Genomic DNA, 20,164 nt, shown 5'->3' with positions numbered 1-20,164 from the left:
GCAATGACAGAAGTTGCCCTAAGGGATGCTCTGATTACGTATCGGGGGGGGGGGGGCAGTGGGGAATACTTTTGCCATAAGGATAATCAAACACTGGACTGGGATCCAGAGTGTTTGTGAAATGTCTATCCTAACCTAAGCTGACCCTGCTTTGGGCAGGGGTTTAGATCAGACACCTTCAGAGGTCATCTTCAACAGTTTTTATTCTAAAATGATATTGCCAGGCCACCAGACCATTGCTCAAATCTGGCTTTTTGTCGTAATTTTTTGCTAGTATAGACAAAACCTTGAAGTTCAAAAGAGCTTCCCCATTTTTCTCTACCCGCTGTTCTCCACACGTCCTCCTTGTCATTTACTCACCTATTTTTTCCCCCAGTTGTCTGGGTTTTGATATGTCTATTCTTTCAGCCAATTCCTTTCATATGTTTCCTCTGCTGCTGACTGTCCCACCTGCTGCGGCAGACACTCTGGCTTCGCGTTTTTCACATAGCTCGAATACATCCTGCTGGAGATAAGGGGCTGTCAAACGCTTGAGGAATCCTAGTATTTCTTACAAAGTCATTCCATTTAATCCTCAGGGTTTTATTTTGTTTTCCTAGGGCATTTGCTTTCCAAAGCATTGAGATATCTTGTTTATACCTTTGGTGGATTTCCAGCACTCACATCTGTGTGTAAAGGTGGAAAGAACGTCTGAGCTGAAGAGCCAGAGTTTGATCTGTCAGTTGTAGGTTTGCAGTGATCCAAGCTCCTGAATATCAGCAGCTGCCTTGCCAATTCATGATACTATTTCCTGCTGAATTTTCTCGCCAATCATGATTCTGCCAAGGCACATGAATAAGTTCACCTTTTGTAACCTTTTGCCCTCTAAAAGATGGTCTTTGAGCTGGAAACTGCTGGGAATCTCATTGTCGTCTTATTTTCATCACAAACTATTAGCTTCACATTGGATTTTGTAATGCTGGATGATGGTTTGGTTCGTCCCTGTGGAGCAGCTGGGCTGTTGCCTAAGAGAGCTGCCATCAGTAAAAATTACGTATTTTGATCATCTACTCCAGAACCATCTCCGCTTTCCCTTAGAGAAGTCAGTGGTGGTACCAAAGAGGACAGGTGATGCAATTCACCCTTATTACACATCGGTATCAGACTGAAAACAGACTCAGGACTGCTTTTCTTGACCCATGAAGGCTGCCCTCTGACCACAAAAAGACCTGATGATGTTGATTATTTTTCTTGGAATGCCCCAACGCTTCAGGGTGTCCCAAATTGAATCATAAGGAATTCTGTCAAATGCCTTTTCAAGATTTGTTCAGTGTGGATTTGGCCACTTGATACTTCATTTGATGGTTATTCTGAAGGTGAAAAATTTGTTTGACACGTGATCTTCCCAGGTGTTGCGGTTTAACTTCAGCCAGTGACATATAGCCATGCATTCACAGAGGGATGGAGGGAAGAGAATCAGAAGGCTAAAAATGAGAAAGCTTGTAGGTTGGGATAAGAATCGTTTAATACTTGAAATAAAATATAGTAACATTAATAGTGATAGTAATAATAATGATAATAATTTCAAAAATGTAGTGAAAAGGAAAATAACAGAGAGAATTAATACCCAAGACAGACAAGTGGTGCAAATGAAGACAACTGCTCAACTGACTGATGTCCAGCCAGTCCCCGAGCAGCAGCCTCCTGGCCAACCTGCTCCCTAGTTTATTGCTGAGCATGATGTCATATGGTATGGGATATCCCTCAGCTTAGGGGTCCCGGCTGTGTCCCCTCCCAGCTCCCTGTGCCCCCCAGCCGGTTTGCTGCGGGGTGGGGGTGAGGGGCAGAAAAGCCCTTGGCTCTGTGCAAGCGCTGCTGGGCAGTAATGAAAACAGCCCTGTGCTACCAATGCTGTTTGCAGCACAAATCCAAAACACAGCCCTGTCCCACCTACAATGAAGAAAATTAACTCTACCCTAGCCAAAGCCAGCACGCCAGGTCAAACTGAACCTTGTCAAAACAGAGGGAAAAAAAAAAGGCACTGAAGCAGAATGTTTGAACTGAGCTGAAGAACAGATTACATGCTCTAAGAGGCTTCGGATCCACCACAGGAAGTCAACATGGGCATATTCTGGCCTCGCACAACAGCAGCTGTGGTTGGTTGGGTTTATGAACGGCATACCTAACATCTGGGTCAGAGCGGACTTGTGGCACTGCATGAAAGAAAGAAGAGAAATCAAAGAAAATATAAAATAAAGCTAAAAAATGTGTCCTGAAAAAAAGTATGAAGAAACTACCATAAAACAAAGGAGTCCAAAGTAAGATGGGTGGATAATAATTAAAAACGTGATTAAAAGAAATGGCTGCAGAAAGACATGAGAAAAAGCTTTGTTGGATTGGCAAAGTCTCTTAATAACTAGCAGTCGGTGAGAAGGCTAAAGGTTGAAGAAGAGAGTAAAGACATTGGGTTTTGGAGCACATTTAACAAACACTAAGCTCATGAACTCCTAAAATATCTGTCAAGAAAATGAAGCACCTGAAACTAGCCATTGTTGTCATCACAAACCATGCACACAGGAAAAAAAGGAAAAAAAGAAAACAAAACCCCCAAAAGGTTTGGATTATGGCTGCATTACTGAGGTAAATTGTGTGTGATTATGAGACTTTTCATAAAAGCATTGGAAACAAAATATGGGGCTGGAATATACCTGTAATACAAAGGGTAAAATATAGACACCAGAAAAAATGTGATTAAAGGGGCTGCAGTTTTTAAAACAGCTTTTGGGAGAAGCAGCATTTTTGGCAAAATTATTGTAAAGGGAGCAGAGGGGAAGTTTGGAAACAATGATCATTGAAAGAAATAAAACAAGCACTTGAAGATACAACTCTCTTCCAGCAAAAGTTTGAAATGCATCCCTGCTGCAGTCTTGCTTACACCTCAGTGATAAGGGTGTCCCTGAAGTCCAGTGATCAGGTCTCCCAAGGCAAGTGCTGCTGAGCACTGGCAGGAGCTCAGTTTGTATCAGGGCAGAGGCAGGAGGCAGTCTCTGATCACAGAATCCCAGCACAGTTTGGGTTGGAAGGGACCTTAAAGCCCACCCAGTCCCACCCCCCTGCCATGGGCAGGGACACCTCCCACCAGCCCAGGTTGCTCCAAGCCCCGTCCAGCCTGGCCTGGGACACTGCCAGGGATGGGGCATCCACAGCTGCTCTGGGCAGCCTGTGCCAGTGTCCTACCACCCTCACAGGGAAGAATTTCACCCTTATATCTGATCTGAATCTCCCCTCTTTCAGCTTAAAGCCATTTCCCCTTGTCCTATCCCTAGATGCCCTTGTAAAAAGCCCCTCTTGCAGCCCCTTTAGGTACCGGGAGGTACTCTAAGGTCTCCCCGCAGCCTTCCCTTCTCCAGGCTGAACCCCCCCAACTCTCCCAGCCTGTCCCCACAGCAGAGCTGCTCCAGCCTCTGACCATCCCCATGGTCCCCTCTGGCCCCGCTCCAACAGCTCCGCATCTCTCCTGTGCTGAGGACCCCCGAGCTGGAGGCAGCGCTGCAGGGGGGTCTCACCAGAGCGGGGCAGAGGGGCAGAGCCCCCTCCCTCGCCCAGCCGGCCACGCTGCAGGGGATGCAGCCCAGGGCACGGGTGGCTCTCTGGGCTGCGAGCACACAGTGCTGGGTCATGCCCAGCTTCTCATCCATCAGCACCCACGGGTCCTTCTCTGCTGGTGCCCCATAGGTCTGGGGGAAAAAAAAAAAGCGTAATTTTCCATCCAAATGCTATAAAGGTTCAGATTGTCACTGAATTTTTGCTCCACTGTGGATCTTCTGAATTCAGGACATGTCAAAGCAACTTAAAATATTTCCAGAGTCAGGCAGCTCTGTGCAGTAGCTGTTTAAATAGCCTTTTTTTGACCTAAACTCTGCATTGTCACTGAAGTAGTGGGTGTCGATTCCACCCTAGATGACTACACATTACATGAAGTAATCTATCTTTCCATCTGTCTGCCTTGTATCTATGCATCTCATGCTGTTTGTGTAACCAAAGTGTCCCTTGATAGTCTGAAATTGTAGGTATCAACACCATGTTCAGATCTGACTCCCTTTACAGCCCCACCTTCAATTCTATTTCAATTTATTATTTTTCTAATGCTCCCTAAGAATAATACACAGCAGCATCCATTGTCCTCATACATGCATAATCTCCTGTAATTGAGAATTTCCTTCAATCCATCCTGTCAGCTCAAAAACATTGAATGAACTAGCTGTCACAATCAGTTAAGCTTTATTAAAAACTGCAACCCAATATCTTTGATGTTGGCTCACTGGGAACTGTCTGACATAATCCCACAAATTCTTTCGAAAGCACGGTCATAGGCATGCCCTGTATGTTTTCCCAAGAAGTTTAGACAGCGTAGGTCTGCAGCCATAAAATCACAGAAATTAGAGATGAGGAAAGGACTTGTTATTATAACATCATTTTGGACATTGATGGGCAAATTTTCAAATAATGGCAGAGCTCCAAATAGGATGCAGGTGCTCTGTCTCCTGGGATCAAGAAACTGATCAGTAAAACTCATTCTCTTCTACACATTTATGTTAGGCCGACTTCTGTAGAATCAATATATTTCTTCATTGATAATTTTAATTTACGTTTGATAGTACAAAGTTCAAACCCTATTGCAGCCAGCTGTTTTGAGTTCTGCTTAGAAAACCTTTGTGCTTGTTTAAGATTGTCTTCCGACTCTCATGATATTATAGATCCAAAGCCAGAGTTATATGATATTGGAGAATCTCAGTTTTCTTTTCAAAACAGAAGTGAGAATCTAGCCCGTCTGTCGGTAGAAAATGCTCAGCTTTCGAAAGCCAGAGAAGAAATAAAACCAATCCATAATTATCTCCTTTTTTCCTAAACTCATAATTTTTAAGCCAACTGGAAGATATGTGCCTGGGGAAGAGGAAGGGAGTGTTGCTTCATGAGTTCTGAGCTTTTGGAACCAGTGATATAAAACATTCAGGCTTTTGTTTCTCTGCACAGAATAACCTTTTACCCTTCAAACCTCACCCGACAGCTTTACATAAGAACTGTTTCTGTGCCACACAGCTCGCCGCAGCGGACACCTCCCCTCTGCCAGTCTCCCCTCTGCCAGCCTCCCCTCTGCCTCTGGGTGTTCCTGCTCTGCCTAATTTCCAGTTGCAGGTGTGAAACAGGGTGCAAGTTTCTACCCCCAAGAGAAATGGCAAAAAAAAAAAAAATAAATTCAGAATGTTATCGTTTGGGTGCTGAGACAGAAACATTTTCTGGAGATGTCACCAAACCACTATTCTATGGCTCTAAAGGCTTGGGAGGGAGAGGGGAGTGGAGAAGAAGGACATGTCCATGGCTTTTGGACAAGGGAACCATGAGATGCAAGGTAGGAAAAGGAGAGGGACAGAGAAAGGGACCAAGGAAAAGTCAAGAAGAAAACACAGGGAAAGATGCTGCCAGTCATTAAAGGCAGACAACTTTCTCACTGAGTAAGGCTGTAGGCAACAAATAATAAATAATAATAAAAAATCATACTTTTTTACTACAAAAAGCCCATATTCTGGACCGGGTCTCTGTGCACCCATCACAGTGACGTCAGTGGGAGCTTTGCAGCTGGTCAAGGGGTGTTTACAGCCTTCCATTTTTATCCCAGCTCATCAGCCAGGGTACATGTTTAACGAAGCATCACTAAAGCTGGAAGGCTGCCCTTTCCATGGGAGCTGTCAGTGCGTGCTCTAGAACCTGGGGGAACGTTTTGCCGACAGGTTGCCATTTCTCTCACCATGTTGGTCAGTAACGTGGAGGCAGTTCTTTTTCCAAGATGTTCAGCCACGCTTGGCGTTCTTTTACATGCTTGGCAGGAGAGCAGCCTCTCCGCAGCTTTGCAATCTCTCTCTGCTCTCATTTTCCTGCGTCTCAGGGTGCTTGCCAGGACTCTCTGACATGCTGGGCAACTTCTTTCCCTGCAGAATATCTGTCAGATGAACTTCTCCAAAAACTGTGAGCCAACACAGCCAACTTGCGTTTTTAATCATCGTCCCGATGAACAAGTGAGCACCGTATCTGTAGGAATTGTGGTCTTATTAAGTCTTTTCCTTTAAACAGTTGCCCTACATAAGAGTTATCCCTTGTGCTACTGCAAACAACCATGCAAGCCACTCGCAGCCTAACTAGCTCCCTTGTGTGCTATGTTCACAGAATAGGAATATTTCCATTTCTTGGAGCGTCTTCCCAAAAAAATGATTCAGAGAGCTGGAGGAGAGGTCTTGCAAGTGGCTGACATTTCCAAAACCAGTGGACAGTGGTGGAAAGATACCGAAACACCCCATCTGCTTTCATAAGATGCTTGGAAAGGCTCAGACTTGGGTTGTCATAAGGCTGAGGACATTTTATGCCTTCTGAGCTTATGCCAAATAATGACTTTATCACTGCTGGGGCACTAGTGTGCTGTTAATGATGTGTGAGGGTGCCCAAAGGTCTTGAATCAGATACTGCCTTTGTTAGAGTAATCCAAGTTAAATAAATAAATCAATGAATAAATAAATAAATAAATGTGCAGCTATCAGTTTGTTCAGCCAGGAAAGGGACTGTTGAGTCTTTATCAAACGTCTTCCTTCTTCTTTGTGGCTGTATCTCTGAGCTTTGGGGAGCCTTCTCTTTTAGCAGAAGACAAATAGCTTCATAGAATCAAACCAGCAAAACCTCAGCCTGGGTGATTCTCCAGGCCTGTAGCAACTTATTGGTCCCACATAAAACCTAAGATTTCAGTCGCGACTAGTCTATAAAGAATTAGTAAACTGTTCACAAAGAGCTAGAGAGTATTATACAATCCAACAGTGCAGGAAATTGAAGTATTTATAGTGCTTTCTACTGATGTGCTTATTATTGTCTGCAGCTCATGATGCTCAGACTCGTAACTTGGACAATGTTCATCATGTCTGCTGGTCATATATTTATCCTCCATAAACTGTCACTGAACAAAGTCTTAAAAAGGAGTGTAACCAGTTTATTAGAAATAAGGGTTTGCCTGTGGGAAAGCCACAGTGAAACCCTGTCAAGGCAGAGTCAGGATTTTGGTACTCCTCACAGCATCACTTCAGAGACCCCAGGTATTTCCTGCAGTAGTGGTTTCCAGTTTTTCTTTTTTTTTTTTTTTTTAATTTTCAAAATTCCAGATACTTCCAAGGGATGTGTCATCCCCACTGACTGACCTGAAGTTTTCTGAAAATAATTAAACACTTCATAGTTCTCTTGCTCATACACCTTTGGAGTACTCCAAGGTTTTCCAGATACCTGCCAACCATAGCTTGGAAACGACCTTCTTAAAGGCAGAGATTGTCTGTTAAGTGTCTGGACATCACTCGCCCAGAACTTCTCTGTAGCTACTGTAACTAATATTGCAGCAATAAACATCGCTCCACTCTCTAGAAAGTGAATGTTTCTTTGACAGACACAGTATTAGACTCTCAATACAGGCTGATAGCTTGAATATACAAGCCTGATACACAGATGAAATTTGTAGCTCATGAAAATTTATTACTACTCTTGTTCATGGCAGGACTGCACACCATCTATGTGTGTTGTCAGTTTGCATTCAAAAAACGTTGCCTTTGCAAATAAATCACCCCCTCTTATTTCATACATTTCCAAAAAAGGCCATGATTTGCAAGCAGACAGCCGTCCCCTCCAGTCTTTGAGAGCAGGTGGAAGTCATCTAGTACAAAGCCATCAGATACCAGTAGCTCTGGGAACATGCCACAGCCTGGGGGCAGGATGGGAACTGGTGACATGAAGTCAGAAATGGGAACATTTCAAGGGGAGGGAGGAGATGCTCTTCATTCAAAAGTCGGACTCATTGATGTACAAAGAGTTGTTCCCAACTTCCAGGAGGCCCCAGCATCAGCTCCAAGCAAAACCTACTGGGTTGCTGGCGGACTTATGTTTTAGTTCATTTTTTTTAAATACAAGTGAAAAAAGATTTACATGTCGAGTAACATGAGACAATTTGTGTGTGTCTGTGTGTTTTTCCTCCTAAGTTGGTGCATTTTTAGAGAAAAATATATTCATGAGCACGTTTGGCAAGTTGAGCCATTTAGAAAAATATATTAAAAAAAAAAGACCCAAACTGATATTTTGGCATGCCATCAAATCCCATTAAAAAGAGAGAAAAACCCACCCTAATATCTTTTTCATAATCCAAAATGCAGGGACATGTTTTAGTCATTTATGGCTTATGGGCTCAGAACTCCCACAACTGCTTTGAATTACGAAGAGTTTTTGGTCCCATTTTCCCAGATTTCATCCTGTTACAAATGCTTGTTTTCTTCTTCCTTCTCTCCTTTTTCAATAAGGCAACATATGGATTTGTGTGCAGATTTAATCAGTTCGGCAGCATTCCCATTCGTCCCCTTTTCCCCATCTCTAACCCAGGTGACCGTGAGCAGGTTTCACAGCAAAGGTGAGGAATTGCCTTAGGGACAACTCCCTGTTGCTTGCCGTGTGCTTCGCTTTGAGTTAGAACAAGAAATGTTCTAGAACAAGAAATGTTGGATCTGCCATGCAAAATACATCCGGCTTGGCCATTCAGAAAGAAAGATTTATTGTCGTTCTGGACCATCCTGGTCTTCAGCCCTGCAAATGAATGTGTGGACTTTTCCATTCTGGTGGAATGCTGTGGATAACCCACAGAAAGTGCAGGACTCTCAATCTGCCTGGACAGAAGCCAGTTCGTAAAAATATAAATATGGCCATAGATTAGAGGAGAGGTCCAGCTAGCCTTTTATCCCATTCCCAGCAGTGGTCTTGGTGGATGCTTAGCACAGCATGAGGACATGACATGTATTGATTGAGCTTTCTTTCAGTCTCTTCTCCAACCTTCTGGCTGTCAATATATTCAGACCTTCTTGCAACTCCTCTATGGCTCAGTTCTGCACTCTTGGATGTCCATAAGATTTCTGCTCTCTATTTCAGCATCTGGTTCTGCTAAAAGAGAAGGGGAAGCATGGAGAGAGCAAGATTTATTAGAAAGATATTTTTCAGGTAGGGGTGGTGTTTGTGTTTTTTTTTCTGTCATTGAGGTAAAAATCCTTTAAGGTTTAAAAAAAAAAGGGTTGCATGTAAACATGGAAGGGATGACTGTGTTCACAGAGAATTACTACTTACATTAAAGAAAAGGAAACTATGGAGCTGAATTTCCCCAAATCAGGAGAAATGTTGGGGTTCAGGAAGGCATAGAAGTAGTTTTAAACCAGCTGTGCCCACACTGGGAGTGAGATGTAGAAGGTAACTCAGCATCCTCTTTGACTGATATAGGACATAATGGTCTCCTGCTTCTGGGAAAGAGATAGGGATGAATGGCAGCTTTTCCTTTTTGTGAGAGTGGTTTTGGGACCAGCAATGAAGACAAACTTAAGCCTCACTGAGACAAAACCACAGTCCTTCTGGCTCCTTCAGCCAAAATCTGGTCTCCTTTCTCCCTGGAGGTTGTTCCTCCCACTGCCTGTAACCCAGCTTTGCACGTGGGGAAAAGACTTGAAGCAAACTCTGGAAGGACAACCTGGCTGTTTTTTCCTGGTCATTCAAAAGCAGCTCCCTGTGGAGCAATGGTACATGGGTTTACCATAGAGCATCTGGGTGAAGATGGTAGAGCCACAGCCCCTGTTCACTAGGAAAGTTGAGGTGGGTTTCTAAGGATGCTCACTGTGTTAAAAAAAGACAGATTATTTTTTATTGTTCTTTTTTATTAAAATTTGACATCCAGAAAACTTAACCAGCTACAGAGCCCTCATCCTACCAGCTATAAACAAGGGCAAGTTCATAGAAATTATAACTGCTTATTTGCTTCCCTTTTTATTAAGAAAACAATTCAGAAAGTTTAGAATAAGTTTTGACCCCTTGTAAAGAATTTAGTTCAGCAGAAATGGGGCCCTGAAAATCTTAGTAAAACACAGACATCATCATGAGGTTTTTACCACAATGTTTTTCAGGGATTTAATAAGGATGAGAGGCCAAAACCCTACATATTTTCTGGACTAGAAGCAGCAAAAACCCATATCCATCACTGAAATGGCATATTCCCACTGTTTCTGGATCATTTTATATTATTGCCCAGTTAATATTATTATTAATTACAGGTGGCAATGCTCTATTATTATTATTGTTATTGTTATTGTTATTGTTATTGTTATTGTTATTGTTATTGTTATTGTTATTGTTATTATTATTATTATTATTATTATTATTATTATTATTACCACCAATATCCTTATCATTATTGGTACTACTGATGAGCCTAGTCATGACTAGGGAATGTTTTTGCTTGGAGCTGTATGAAAGTATAGAATAAAACATTCCCGTTCCCAGGGATTTTGTGCACATTGGCTGTTAAAAGCATTTGGCAAAAATCAGAAAGAAAGGGACTTTCTGGTTACATAGAGAATAGAGATGCGCTCTGCTGTCCACTGCTTGATGTGCCCAGTTTGGGTCCCCGTCAAAAAATTGTGAAACCAGGGTAGTTCAGCGGAGGCCATAGAGTCAAGGGGATAGAGCATGTGAAAGGCAAGGAGGGGCTGAGGGAGCTGGATTTGTTTGGTCTGGAGAAGAGACAGTTAGAGGGCAACCTAGCATTTTTCATAAAACACATCAGTGGGATTCAGAGAAAGGATAAGCCAAGCTCTTCTTAGAGGAGCGCTTGAGGCAATGGATAAAAAGAAGGAAAAAGTTTTATGATGAGGGTGGTAAAGCATTGCGACAGGTGTCTGGAGTGCTGGTTGGTTGTGCTGGTTTTGGCTGGGATAGAGTTAATGTTCTTCATTGTATCTACTTTGGGGCTGTGTTTTGGGGCTGTTTGCAAACAGCATTGGTAGCACAGGGATGTTTTTGTTTCTGCCCAGCAACGCTTGCACAGAGCCAAGGGCTTTTCTGCCCCTCACCCCACCCCGCAGCAAACAGGCTGGGGGGCACAAGGAGCTGGGAGGGGACACAGCTGGGATAGCTGACCCTGACTGACCCAAGGGATGTCCCATACCATATGATGTCACACTTAGCATATAAAGCTGGGGAGGAAGAAGGAAGGGGGGGACACTCAGAGTGATGGCATTTGTTTTCCCAAGTCCTCATTATGCATGATGGAGCCTGGCTTTCCTGGGGATGGCTGAGCATCTTCCTGCCCATGGGAAGTGGTGAATGTATTCCTTGTTTTGCTTTGCTTGTGTGCGTGGCTTTTGCTTTACTTATTAAACTGTCTTTATCTCAACCCATGAGTTTTCTCACCTTTACCCCTGCAATTCTCTCCCCCATCCCACGGCAGGAAGAGTGAGCAAACAGCTGCATGGGGTTGAGTTGCCGGCCAGGCTTAAACCACAACACTTGTGCATCACCACCCTTGGAAATATTCAAAATTCAGCTGGAAAATGCACAGAACCTGATCTGACATTGGATGAACCTTTCTTTCAGAGGGGTTGATCAGAGACTACCTATGGAAGTTTCTGTATGACTCTGCAGAACACTGGCTTAGGTGACAATATCGCCTCTCTACCCTTTACACTGTATTTTACATCCACTCTGCAAATAACTGAACTGCGAGACAGGGGAGCATCAGAAACCGAGCTCTCTGCTGTTTCAGTCATTGGACCTCTGCTAATGCACACCAGTTCACTCATGCAGACAGACAGAGAGCTTTGCTGGGAGAGCTCAGCTACATCTCCTGCACCCTTCTGCTAGCCCATCCCTGGGGATGCCTCGTAGCTCTCTAAGCCTGGCCGAGCTGTGACAGGTCCAGATTCACTCTGCCCACATCCATGAGCCCTGTTGGTACAAGGACTCGTCAGTCACAGTTTCTCAGCTCTTACCACAGTGAAACCTACTGTAATCGAATATCCAGCATTCTCACCCAGACTCTCAAGTCTTTCCACTTTTCCCTCTAATTAGTTTAATTGTGGCCTTAAAAATAAAGCAAATTTCAGGTCACAGACTGAACACCTTATGTACTTCACCTCTTTGGAAGTTTTTCTCAGGCTATCCTCTTAAGAGTTTCTGTGGCAGAGAAAAAAAAAGATCTTTGTGTGTAGGGCTGCCCACCTTGGAAAAGGGGTAGCTGACTATGGCATCTATCCAATAAACTACGTTAGACAAGTACCTCAGGTGTTTACCAAATCATGGGTAACATGAAGAGTAGAGTGTTATTCACCCTTTCTCACAAATGAAGTAATAAGGGACAGTGAAAGAAAGTTAAAAGTAATAATTTTACAACACAGAAAAGAATGATTTTTGCATAAACTGCCTAATTTTGCTGTCAAGTGCGTTCTCACATAACATTTTTAGGGTAATCGGTATAAAAAACTTTTCCAAAGTGAATAGAAGAAATCATGGAGACAAAGCCATCAGTGGCTATTAAATGTGATTATTTGGCATAGGACATCCCTAACTCACTGCTGGCCAAAAGCTGGAAACTTGTGTCTAGAAGCAGGGTCACTTTTGCTCCACTCTTCCACTTTTTTTGCTAAAACCTATGTCTGGCAGGGACAGGACACTGAGCTAGGTGAACCCGCAGCCTGGGCCAGGATGGCCCTTCTTACCTCCTTACAACTGCAAATGCAGGATGAGGTCTTCAGCTGGTTCATATTGACGGAGCTCCATGGATTCTCCTGGCTCTGGGATGCTTTACACCAGCCAAAGATCTGTCCCGCAGAGTTCGGATCCTTGTAACTAAGTGTTTCCCTGTAGTTTATGATGATGAAACAATAGCAAAGTGCCCATCTGCTGCTATCAAATCATAAGCCAACATATTTTCCACAGTCATATGTTAGTGCCTGAAAGGCCATGACAGATTTACTACAGATTTAACATAATAAACTTTGGGTTATGTTTTAGTAGCTCTCTGCCTAGTTAGTAGAGTGGAGTAGAACTGTAATAGGCACAGCATGCTAGGCCAGGACTAGGTCTTGTGACTCAGTAACATGTGTTTTATTGTTCCTTGAGTTCCTGCTGAACAGGTTTTTGTTGGACTCACTCAAGTTTTTGACCAGGTGAAGGCAATATCCATCAAGAAACAGTTATTATTCTGTGGTGCTTACAGGGCTTAGACTAATGCCTGTGAGCATGATCTCATGGGGTATGAGCCACCTGCCAAGGCCCCCATGAGGTGCTGGGATCCTGTGAGCACAGCACAGCGGACTTCAGATATGGTCCATACTTGCCTCGGAAGCCCCACAAGTGGTGCTGGATGTCCTACAGTTATTAAAAGATGAGCAGTTTGAAGCTCACTAGTGCTTGGGGTGAACTCGGGAAGGAAAATGTAGTGAATTTGCAGGTTAAGCATGATTAGACCAAGCTGCTTTCACTAGCTGGTGTTTGTTGGAGGCTTTTCCATGGCATAAAGTGTCACGACATAAAAAAGATACATCATGGTCTGCGTGATGCTGCCAGTACGTGGTCCTCCAAGGCTTTACTATCCCTTTCCCTCCCAACTCCATGAGCAGAGCTGGGGGCAGAACCAAGCCCTAGTTTTCTCCTCCTGTTCCTTAATCACATTGTGACTGGTTATCTGCGGTCTGTTCCCTTGTACACGAGCTTGCACCAGAGCAGTATGAGTCTGAGTTGCTTGTAGAGAGCAGAGGGGAAAGTTGGTGTGATACCTCACAGCAAAAATACAAACTGGGCTAGCTAATCCAGTGGATCACCACATACCTTTGTGGGGGAAAGGTCTTAATGATGTTCAGTGAATTTGTTTCAAAGCCATGCTTTTGGTTAATTTGCAATCATTTTCCTGCATGTCCCAGTGCACAGAAACCTTAGTCTGAGTAAGTGCATTTGTTGTCCTGGTTTAACAATCCACCCAAACAGCCCAGATGGAGGACGTCGTGTTTTTTGCTGTTTGGTTTTCAAACATGAACTTTGTACATGGTGACTGGGTCAGAGCAGTGATGTCCAATTCCTGCTTCATGCTCAGTTTGCATTTGGACAAGTGACAGGCTGTAACACCCAGACTAGTATAACCCCAGTGACTTTCACCATGATTTCCCACCCTTTCCAGGCTGGTGCTTCCATCAGAGTAGGGTTTGCTTTACTCAAGGGCACAAAAACTCAGAGTGACCCCAAAGCCCCTTGCACCAACTCTCCAGTTCTGACACCACCTCTTCAGAAGTGCCATTTATCTGCACCTTACCCAGCCACACACCACGGCTGGGTGAATTTCTCTGCTGATATTTACAGCTGGGAAGAGAGGAGCACACAGAACCTTTGGCCCACACAATAGTGTTTTGGGCAGCTGATCTCAGTTCTGAAGCCACCAGACTCTCTCTGACGAGTGATTTATGTCCAGGAACTTATGAGAAAGATTACCACATGCAAATGTTAACTAACCTCGATTACAGGGAAGGAAAAATTAATGCATGCTGGTCATTAAGCATTTTCTAAAGAAAATAGTTCTAATCATGAACAGAGATGGTTTCCAAGAGCCAGCTCTCCACGCTGGGCTCTGCAGTGTGGCCTGGGTGCAGTAAGAATAACAGATGTGGTCATCTTCTCTCAGCCCTTTGAGAACAACAGTACCAACCCAGTCACACCGATATGGTGTTACCAGAAAGCCTTGGGATACAAAGGTGTTATCTCTGCCCAGCCCGTGAGAGCTAGGGCGGGGAATGCTTTCCCATCACTTCCAGTCTGGGCAGTGATACACAGGAGAATGGTGTTAGCTGACATTTAGGTGACTTCATTTGAAGTGTATTTCTCACATTGTCCATGCCCAGTGCTGGTATGTTGGAGTTATTTAATCCAGGCTGGAGTTCATGCTCTCTGTTCTTTCTCACAGTCATTGATTAGGAAACCAAATCTTATCACTCGAGCGGGAGAAACTCCAAACACCTTGCAAAAGACCTTCAGTAGCATTGGACCCATTTTACAGGTAAGGAAGCTAAAGCACAGAGACCTGAAGTGACTCACACGATGGTTTCTTCGCAGAGCTGCCCCACATGTACACCTTTCCTTCAATCATAGTCCACAGGGTGGATCTGGGGGGATGAAATAAGACTTTCCTTACAATGAAATGCAGCTGCCTATGGGGTGGGGCCCAAGAGTTCTTTGTAATCAATACATACATATTACAAACATCTGTCCCCTAAACACAGAGTCCTTTCCTGTAAGATTAATGTAACATTCAACTGTTGCAGCAAATTGTCAGAATCTACAACTAATCATCCAGATGACTATGAGAGCTTTTGCAGCTCTTTGTGGCAATAGGATCCCGCAAAGAGGGATGGAGGAGCATGGATCTGTGGGCACACAGCCTGCACTTCTTCTCATGAGTCTTTGGGTGACTCAGTTTTTCTCACCATGCCTCTGTACGTTGCTCATCTGTGGGGAAAAAGGTGCAGAGGAAGGTGTGACTTTCCCAGTTCCAGAAGATTTTTGAGATACTGAAACATTTTCCACACTTGAAGTGAAGGGGAGGGAAAGAAGAATTTCCAAAATAATCTGGGACCACAAACCAGTGTGGAAAACAAATCTGAATCTAAGTAATTTCATTTTAATAATTAGGAAAAATCCTGTTGCAGCTCAGACCATAATATATAGTTTCTGCTCTGTTAGTTTACATTCCAAAACAAAAAGATGTTTACAACCAGAGAAATAACATTTATCTTCTTCTTAAAAGGAAAAATATTGATATTCTTTTCAAGTAATGTTCATGTTGCCATCTTTTAGGAAAAAAATATTGATAAAGAAAAATCAGTATTTTTCAACAGAAAAATAATAATATAAATACTTGCCAACTCTCAAAATCCATTTACAGCTCTAGAAAGTACGTTATCAGAACAATGAGCAATTTCTACTCCTGCAGCCATGCTGTGTGTTTGAAGGGATGTCTGCCAGGGTAAGTATGTTTACATTTGACTTTCTGTCCAGTAACTCCCCAGTAATTTTAAACCCTCAGCCCCTTTTTCAATAGACATGGGGAGCAGAGGTCTCAAAGAGATTGTGTCAAACAAGGCGGATGAAAGCAAGCAAGCAACCAGGAGAAGGTTGTGCTGCAACCTCAACCACTGTATTAAACGCTGGAGAATCTACACAAGGCACATTATGGATGCTCCAACTGCAAGACAAAATCTTCTGGGCGATTCTGCCCTTTACTCAACATTGCTGCCAAACAGCCATTGAATGCACTGTTCACAGGAGTCCATATTTCCTTCCAATGGTCCCAAGGGTCCTCATTTCCACCAGCTCTGCCAGGCTGTGAAAAGGAGACTGGGAGAAACCATCCAAGCTATTGCAATGCTATAAATGCCATGTTGCAGCATAACTTGGAAATACCAAGGAAATGGCTCTGACAGCAGCTTTGTAAATAAATAAATAGATGAAGAGATGTTTGCTTTCTCACATCATAATTGCTGCACCAGCCTCAATCTACAGAGCCTGGAAGACAGGGATGTTTGACTCGAGGAGGAGATCCCACCCCTGGGACCCAGCATTCCCACGCCACAAGCTTCAGCCCATCTCACCCACCGGGACTGCTGCCACTTGCCAGCAGGCTGCCAGGAGTCATATGCACTGGTGATGGGCAAGAAGCCGTCTGTCCTGTGGTCATGGGCACTCCAGAGACAATGCTTTCAAAGCTACATGGATGTTGTCTAAAGCCAGCCCTTCTGTTACAAAAAGAACACAACATTTGGATGTGAGCGTGCAGACTTTTGGGATTTTGGAGCCTGGATCCAACACACAGCTCATCTTGTGAATCCCTTCCGCTGATTCACTAAGAGCTGCAAAAGGAATCTGGAGGTTTGGTTTGTCTCTCTTTCAGAAGAGAGATGTAATTTCACAATTTTTGTTTAGTATAGGAAGAGTATGAGCACTTGAAAAGAGTTAAACTTTGTGCTTATCAAAGTCACAGCCAGATGCTTCAGAAGGACCAGGCTGTCGGAAACATGCCATAAGCTGTCTGCACGGTTTCTCTTGTCATCATTGGTCTAGTTGTTTGGTTTTTTCCAGTGTGGAAAATTTCCATAAAATGGAACCAGGATAAAATTGATCTGATGATAAAAGAAATTAGCAGGACTCTATGGAAATAAATCTTAGAACTTGACAGTTTAATAAAGGAAGCCCTTGTATAACTCATTAACAAGAATACAGCTCACTATTTGAAGAAAAAAAAATCACAAGATGGGATCTGCTTATAGCCAGCTCTGAGCCAGTTGTGTAGATGCCCCTTTTTTTGTAAATTAAGAGACACCAACAGTTCCCTACAGCCGTTCGTCCTCCCCCTTAAACCAGGAGTAACCCAGGTGTGGTGATGCATTTGCTGAAGGTGTTTCTCCTGGAGTATGGAGGGAACACTGAAGAGTAGATTCAACTGGACTTTGAATTTTCAGAGATAATGTTAGGGAAGAATAATTTCGTCTCAGTATCTAAAAATGGAACCAAAGCCCTGGTGGGCTTTTCCTAATCCTCCTTGTGCCTACTTTCCTCAGCTCATAGATTGGCATGGGAGCTGGGCATCTATACATCATAAATGTTCACCAAGTGCTTTGCCTCATCACTTAATGGTGCAAATAGCTTTTGAAAATCCAGCTTTCCCCTTCTTTGGAACTCAGTGGTCTGTAAGGGAGATAATGCTGTTCTTCTGTCTCCTGGAGGTGCTAGAAGGCAAATCATGCCAAATACTATGAAGTGCTCACGTAACCAGTCATAGGGCTGCAGACTCATATCCTATGTGAAATCACTGTAGGTATTTCTGACCATCAGTTAATTTTTCCTCTCTGACTTTGCACACGTTATCCATCTTGGGGAATCCTGGCAGAAATCATCGTCATCGTCATACCATTTTTTAGCCTTCCCACAGCCATCTATTCAGATGACAAGTTTTCAGGGGAAAAAAAAAAAAAAAAGCCACCACACCACCCCCCAACAAATGCACATAACATAGAGATTTTGACAAACAAGTAAAATATTTGGAAAAAGGTAAAGTTTTTTTTTTTTCCAATCAGCAGTTCTAATGTAATCTTACAGATGTTCAGACAAACTATAAGACCAATTGTTTTCTATTTGTTTCTCTAGGGCTTTTCTTTTTTAGCCACAAATGAGAACCATTTCACATTACAGAAGTTGAAGGCTGTTCTCTACTATCACCATACTCTGTGTATTTCCCACTAACAGGACATAAATAATTCCAGCAAAAAAGCACATTAAGAGGAACATGATTGCCAGAGGATGCTGCTTCCCTCCCTGGTTATAATTACAAGGATGTGTGGTTTTGCTTAAATGGGAAAACAAATAGATTTCCCCAGCCTTTCCCTTCCCCTCCATCTAAGTAGACACTGCCTTTATCATAAGCTAAAAGAGAAATATTTATAGGAAAGCCTTGTTAAAATGCTGGCACAGTATTACTGCCTCTGGCTGAGCCATAAACTCACTTGGGGAAAAAAAAATCACCCTGTGAAGGATGCCAGCAAAAAGCCAGTGTGTTGTTTAACTGCCAGGCTTGAACAATGCACGGGTCTCGCCTCAGATCTCCAGCCCAGCCTGGATTTCCCCTGTCAACAAGTCATTGAGGGCCAGATGGTTCGTGCTCAGGGCTGTCTTGGGCAGGGCTGATCCCTCCCTCTGGGGAAGAGCAAGGGACTCAATGGCCATAGAGGGTTCCTGGTTCCCTGTTCAATTAATTTCTGAAGAGGGTCAAGCAGGCAATGGGAAGGTGAGGAGCTGAAAGGTGCAAAGACATGCTAAATGCTCTCCTGAAGTTTCAGTGTTGTATCCACCAGGGGGGACCACAGGTGTAATGGCCACGCAAGCAATCCAGTCCAGAGAACCGCAGCTCTCACGTATGTCCTTTTTCCCAGTATCCCAGACTAAGGTTCTGGGCTGCTGTGTAAACAGGCTACTGTGCAGGCTTTTCACAGTGGACACAAAGACATCTGGAACTGCCCTCATCAGCAGAGCACAGGGTGAAGAGACTCCACATTGTGAGGGCATCTGCAGATGATTGACTTCAAATGCAAAATGCTGCCGTCCCATCAATTGGTACCCCACGCTGCCAATGCTCGTCTTGCTGCCTGCCAGCTCCCAGCTCTGCACCACGCTGCAGGTGGAAAGCAGCAAGTCTTGCAATGCCTGGAGAAGGGCTTCTCCACCAGCATCAAAGCAGCTGGCTCCAGGACCTTTAAGACTTGGTCTGGAGCTGCTCTGGCAGCTCCACGTTCCTATAACGAGCCGTGACCTGCCATGGAGACAGACTCTCAGGAAGTCTGACCCCATTTACAGGCTGAAATAGATGGCAATCCCTCGTGGATGGAAAGCTCAGCAGTTCTTCAGCCAATAGTGCCAATAAGAAACATTTTTAAATGCCTATACGTGCTTTCACTGAGTGCTAGAGGAATCTGTAGGGAAAAGGCCAGTAATTCCAGGCGTATATTTAGTCTCTTTGCTGTTCTATTTTCTCGCTGTCCCTGGAGGAGAGATCAGAAAGGTTGTCTGTTGCAGTAATGCCTTCCCTCCCACCACTGCTCCAATAAATCGGAGGAGGGAGCCACACGCATCACAGAGAAATCCCTCTGCAGCCAAGGGCCGGGCACAGACTGCTACCGGCTGGGCAAAGTAGCAAGGGGCTCTGCACTCTTCTTCAATGAGGACTGCTCACCAGCTTTAAAGATAAGCAACAGTGCACTATGTAAACATGTTAAAAAAAAAAACAAAACAAAACCCAATCAGAAACAGCAAACTGGACAAGTATGGGCTCAGCTCTTCATGCAGACTCAGCAGTAGATCCTTATTTAATTTAAGAATGGTGGTATGAGAGATTTTGCTGACCCATGGTTTAAGGAAGTAGATTTCAAACTACATTTTTTTCCCTAATCCAGAAGTCACAGAACAGCTTCCAAATGAGGCTCTTCTGCATCAGGGAAACTGAGGCACAGTGAACAAGCTTTTCCACATTCCTTTCAGCAGACCAGAGCTGGAATAACGTGTCATACTTCTGAGCCCAATCCAATTTTCCAAATCCAGTGCAAACAGCCAGCATAAAGCCTACATAAGCACTTCTAGGATTAGGCCAGGAATGCCAACCAAATCCTCTGCTAATCTGCACCGTAAAGTTCATGAAATCAGGCTTCCTCTTGAAATGTTTCTTGCATCCAGCTGTGTCAGAAACACCTTCCAGAAAATTAACCTCCCCAAG

Source organism: Falco peregrinus, chromosome 2 (genome assembly GCF_023634155.1).
Source record: "Falco peregrinus isolate bFalPer1 chromosome 2, bFalPer1.pri, whole genome shotgun sequence".
NCBI classification, from domain to species: domain Eukaryota; kingdom Metazoa; phylum Chordata; class Aves; order Falconiformes; family Falconidae; genus Falco; species Falco peregrinus.
This window is presented reverse-complemented; position numbering follows the sequence as displayed.